The sequence below is a fragment of the Aplysia californica genome, unplaced genomic scaffold, assembly GCF_000002075.1.
Source record: "Aplysia californica isolate F4 #8 unplaced genomic scaffold, AplCal3.0 scaffold00568, whole genome shotgun sequence".
NCBI lineage: Eukaryota > Metazoa > Mollusca > Gastropoda > Aplysiida > Aplysiidae > Aplysia > Aplysia californica.
Genome location: NW_004797838.1, coordinates 209,471 through 215,863, shown reverse-complemented (window position 1 = coordinate 215,863; position 6,393 = coordinate 209,471).

Genomic DNA, 6,393 nt, shown 5'->3' with positions numbered 1-6,393 from the left:
GACGTTTGTCACGGAGTGTTGTGATTGGTGGATATCTTACCCTAGATTGTGATGACGTTCGTCACACAGAGTGTTGTGATTGGTGGATATCCTACCCTAGATTGTAATGGCGCTTGTCACGCAGTGTTGTGATTGGTGGATATCTTACCCTAGATTGCAATGACGTTTGTCACGCGGTGTTGTGATTGGTCGGCGAACGTAGCCTTTGATGACGTCGATAGTACGGAGTACATAGAATAATAGTAATCGATTTATAGAGTCGGATGAAGTACTGTGTCGTGTGGTATAACTTGCCCACTAAGTCATGTAGGCCGTCTATTTGAAAAATAAAACTGCATTTAAAAAATTTTTTTTTTTTACATTTTAAGAATAACTTTTAACAGCATTTGAGCTCGAAATTTAGATTTTTAGAAACTAAGATGTATATACAATGTATAACATTCGTCTTTTCTGGTGCACATAATATTTCTTTCGAAGTTTTGGCGCTTCTTTCCAGGATGAAGAGGCTTAAAATTATTTTTTTAGCACCTTATATTGATGATAATAATAATAAGGCAGCTAGAAATTCATGAGCTCTCTTGATGTTTTCACACATTCGGACAACATTTGTTGAGTAAAATACAACTATGACAATGTCTTTCATGGTCGGACCCACGTCTGTTGCAAATCTCAAAACATAACCACCCCCCCCCCCCCAACCCCCTTTCCAACAATTAATATAGATTGTTAATATTTTGCTTATACCTATTCCAGATATGACTCAGGTCCCAATTACGAGAACTTCAATCAAGCAAGAAATGTTTAATGCACTCACTAACAAAAAACGAAGAGAAAATAATAATGTTGCTTATAGATCTAACTAAGCTTACATGTATTTTAAGAGTGGTCGAATGTGAAAACATTTCCCTGTGTTGTAAAGACAAAATAAAACATGTTTAGTGTCCGAATTGGGAATAAATTGGTAAATGTTATCAAAGGTTATAGCTATAAACCAAACAATCGTTTTATTTTATAGATGGACGGCCTGTTACGGTAGAAAGAATCTTCCTTATTCAATTATCCCGGTCTCCAAACACAGTGTTCTGTGGTTTATGGATGCATTATGTGTACTTTGTACTGTTGTCAATGATAAAGTCAGCTATATGGGGAGCTGTGATTGGTGGATACTTGTAGAAAATTATGCCGCAAATGTTATGGAGAGTTGTGATTGGTTGTGACTTACGAAGCCAATACTGCAGTATCTTGTGCTAGTAGTAGTAGAGATCCATGACCAAAGGTAAGATTGGAATATGACGTCACTATAGTGTGAAGTGTGGTCAAAAATTCGTAGCGCAACTTATTGTAAAAAATCTCTTCAACTATCGAACATAAACTCTCCAGCTTTTGCACAGTGACTTGTATCAATTTATCTTAATAGATCAATATTTTGGTAAACACCTGTTAGCTCTATTCTAGAAAATTCGTTAATAAATACTCATAAAAATCCCAGTGTGCGGTTTCTACAGATGTAAAAATGTTTAGGGGGCTCTCGTGGCCTAGAAGTTAAGGTGTTGGTCTCTCATTTAAAGGTCCCGGGTTCGAATCCGGGTAACGACCGAAAAATTTTCTTCTCTAAAATTGTCTCCTTTCACATCTTTTCCTGCTCTCTAGCAATGTTCTGTTGTCTGTTTTCATTTCCACTTTTTGCCCCCACCCCCTCACCTCCTTTGCCCCCTCCTCTGAGCTCCTGACTCTTTCTACTGCTACTTCTTGGCTCCTCCTTACTGCTGTCTTTCTGCCACACCCCTGATCTTCTGGTAGAAAAGATCTACACCTAGCCTTCTCGGACAGGGGCGAAAAATCTCGGAGGGCCCGTGTGCAAGTTGCGCACGTTAAAGATCCCTTGGTGGTCTAAAATCGATAAGAGTAGGCTTCGGCCGCCACCCGGGCAAAAATCAAAATTACCTACCAACTGAAAATATTAAGTGTGTCCCGCGCGCTCATATGACCTAATGCAGTTGCGAGCGCCGTAAAACACTTACCAAAAAAAAATAAATGTTTACAGCTGGTACAATAACGCTCTTAAAAGCAAGTCCATCACTTGTTTCTTATTGCGAGATTATGTTTATTGAATGCATGTTTTGAGAAATTTTAGCGCAACAAAGTGTTTACTATAAAATTAATTTCTTGTAACGAGTTTTGACTCTAAAAAGTGTCATTGGTGTGCTGTGACGTAGGTCAAGCGTACGCAAAATGTGTGTGAGAAGCGGGAAGTGCAGTGATCAATTCCATTTTCCGCGTGAAGGAGATTTGCAGTATTTTACATACATTTATGAAGAAAAGTTTCATTTTTAAAATCTAACCTCAATTGTAGTGGAAAAATGTGATTAAGTTAAAACAAATTGATACAAAACTGCTGTGCAAAGTATGGGTGACATTGATTCACCCGTTGAAAAGATATATGAAGATAAGTTGCGCCACGAATTTTTGACCTCACTATATTATATATTATATATGCACTTCGTCGAGATCTTAGGAGTGACAAAATATCATGGAATGTGACTGTGATGACGTGACTGGTGTTCCTAGATCGACTGGGAACGGGAGGTCCTGTCCCTGTGGTTTTAAGTACCCCGAATAATTTAGCAAAATTTAATAATTTTTTGCATAATTTCTTATCTTTTTCCTTTATCATTCTTTGTTAAAATTAACAGACTCGCATAATTTCACGTTTTTTTGCTCAGTTTGCATTTGCATAATTTCATAATTGTTCTTGCATAAAGCGACGGGGACAGGAGGTCGGACGCAAAATGCCAACGACAGCTTCTCAGTTGGAAAAATTTCAGGAAAATAGATGACTGCGAGTTTACGTATCTCAGCAAAAATGCTTCTCGATTCCCAACAAGAAAAGACAGTTTGCCGTACATGGCATGTAGTATCCTAAATGATTCTAAGTCAACCCGTACAGAAGGGCGTATGCTGACATATGAGTCATGATTGAAGAAACATGAAAGGTTATGATGAATTGGATAGATGTCGTCTAATTTTGTTTTGATAACTGACGTACTTCTTCTAATAAGGCAAACATGTACAACTGCAATACGCTGAGTAACTCTGTCCCCTTTCTGTCCCCTTGGCTTTATGCACCTCGCCTAAATGAGCAAAATGTGGTCATTTTTTGTATAATTTCGGATTATTTTCCTTTACCATTCCTTGTAAAAATTAACAGAGTCGCATAATTTCACAATTTTCGGGCTCAGTTTGCATAAATTGAGATTTTTTTCTTACATAAAACGACGAGGACAGGTAACTGAAGGCAAGCCTCCAAAAGCTCCCACTTTGTGGGGGAATCTGCAATATTTAAATCCCGGAGTGTTGGCAAAGTTGCGAGGCAAAAGCAATATATTTGTCAGCGCCATTTCACAATAAGTTACCTAGCCTAATCAGTTCCTTGAGATTCCCAGATAAAGCTGTCATTTGAATAAAGACATCATCAAAGGACAGCTTTCAATATTGTTCACTGGCGTCTGTCGTGTTGTAGTTTGGCGATTCATAGTCGCATGCAGGAGACCTGAGTTCGATTCCCAAGTAGAGAGAATTTATGTTTTGAGTATCTCGGTCTTCCTGCTGAGATGTTGTATCCTTCTCAGCCCTGGTCGGTCCTGACAGGCTGGGTCGAAATCCCACTTCTAACCAAATGATCTAAACTGTGCCGATGGGAGCGTGAATTAAAAAGAAAAGAAAATTAAATAAAGGCTTTTCTTTTTCCATAATATAAACAGTTTAGAAATTAAACAAATTAGAGGTTGCTACAATTTATTCGTTACAGTCCAGAGCAGGTCAGTTTGCTAATAAAGTGATTCTATTTTGAATACAAGAGCTTTAGTTTCATCAAGGAAGTGGGCTTGTGCAGCTGGTTCTCTACAACTTGTGTTGCATATACATTTCAGAGTTTACAAATTAAAAAAAATATACTCTAGCACATACAACATAGTGAACAGATTTTCAGCAGAAGCCTATACTTTCGTTCTATTTCGTTATGTATTACCTTTTAGGTTTACTTTGAAAAATAACGAGTGCCCAAGTCCACGCTTCTGATTTGGGTTCTCTCTGTTCCATTAGTTTTCTAAAAACTTCAAAGAATGGGTTATGACCTTTATGTATTTGAATAAAGCTGACGACAATATATTACGCGTAGTTAGGCTTCCCAAAATGACTCGAGTAAACTCGCTACCTTCTGATACTGATGAACATGCGATTTTCATATCATCGAGTGTTTTTTTAATCGCCCAACAAGTGATCCCTGACCCCATGAAATTGAACTATTTTTTTTCATATAGGGTGGCGTCTGAAGTCCATTATTAGTAGGGACTACCGGACACATAATCGTGAGATTGCAGGTTAGGGTGTTCGAACCTCAGCTAGGGCCGACGTTGTGTCCTTGGGAAAGGCACTTTACATGAATTTCCCATTTGGCTCGGTCCTTTCGGAGATAGGCTTTAAATTCGGAGGTACCGCCTCTTAAATCACGTAATAAATACTATAGTAATTGTGTTGATAAGAGCATTAAACCTATAGGCCTACCATTTCACCATTGTTCATGATATACATATATGGTATATATATCATATCTAGATGCCTGTAGAAAGCTGTAGGTGTCATCCCTGGCTCTGAGGCTGACGTGTAATGACCCGCCATTGCTTACGGTCGCTGGCAATAAATATTATGATGAGAGGTGACGAATTGTACAAGTAATTTATAGGAACGGAAGTTGCGGTGGGTTTTTTTAATGTTTTTTTTTTAAACTTTAGTTGAAGAATGATTGCGATAAGAATGAGCTAAGCTAGAGACACTGCCATCTATGTTCCCAGTTTTCTTAGACCAACTCCCAACCACAAAACACTTCATGACGTTTGACCTTCATGGCACGCAGTAAAATAATAATAAACGATATAATATGTGGCTCATGATTCATATGAAATAGTTTTCAAATTTAAAATGTTGCTAGTACATCATGGACATGTGCTGTCTCCTAAACTGTTGTTGTATGCAGGTAGGCAAACACATGTACTGTCTTGTCTCATCATAATCTATGTCTTGTCAAATGACTCAGTCTCATCATAATCTATGACTTGTCAAATGACTCTGTCTCATCCGATGACTCCCCAAGTGTCATGTACTGTTAGTGACTCTGTCTCATTCAGTGACTCTCTGTCTCATGAAAAAAAAAAGCTGTGAAATGACTATCCGTCTCATCAAATGACTATCTATATCCGTCTCATCAAATGACTATCTAGACTCTATATCTGTCTCTTCAAATGATTATCTCTTGACTCATCAAGAAAAAGTTGGGAAATGACTATCCGTCTCATCAAATGACTATCTATAGTATATCTGTCTCATCAAATGACTCTCTCTTGACTCATCAACAAAAAGTTATGAAATGACTATCCGTCTCATCAAATGACTATCATGCTATATCTGTCTCATCAAATGACTCTCTCTGACTTTGACTCATCAAGAAAAAGCTGTGAAATGACTCCAGTCCAAGGCTCATCAACAAATGACTGACCCAAGAGAAAAAAGTTTTTGAACTGACTCTCCAACTCCTATGGTAGTGACAGATATCCATACCTGGTTCTCCCAATTCTCTCCCAGACTTATGTATGGTACACATCGTCAGTGTCGCAAGCAATCCACTTAAATCTGTTTGGGTACTTTTAAAGTCAGAGATTAAAAAACTCGTTTTTGTTGTGTTCCTATCCTATCAGGAATCATGAAAAGGAAGAGAACTGTCAGGCTTAACCATAGTATTAAATTTTTAACGGCATTTTGGTGATGTTGAAAGGTGCATCTTTGATAGAACTTTGAGAGGGTGTAAAGATAAAAAATTCTCAAAATTTTTACTTAAACAGAATGCTTGCGGCAGCGACGATATATGTACATGTAGACTACCCCTACAATTACAATCACGTGAAAAGCTACTCATATTAATTTAAGCACCCTCACTCAAACGAAGTTCCACCAAGTTCAGGGACCTGTCTCTTAATAATGAGAACACCTAGGAGGAGAGGTCAAAAACTAGCTGGGAGCAGGAGGTCTTTTTCTTCGTCTTGCTCCATCTATCTGGAAATCTCCCCTACAACATTTGACTATTGAGGGATACAAAATCAGTTAAAATTGAAATTTAAAAAAAAAACATTCCTTGTGAAATGCCATCTCGACGGGTAGTTCTTCTTTTTCATAGTTCTGTTATGTTCACAATGTGAGGTGCATACCATTATCCATTGCACTGTGATAGTGTGAATGTCTGCTATGTGTTGGCGTAAATCTAAAGGGCGTATGTATGCATGTTCATTTACTTGTGTGTTTTGTGTTGAGATGAAAATGTTGATGTGAAGCGCATAGAAATGT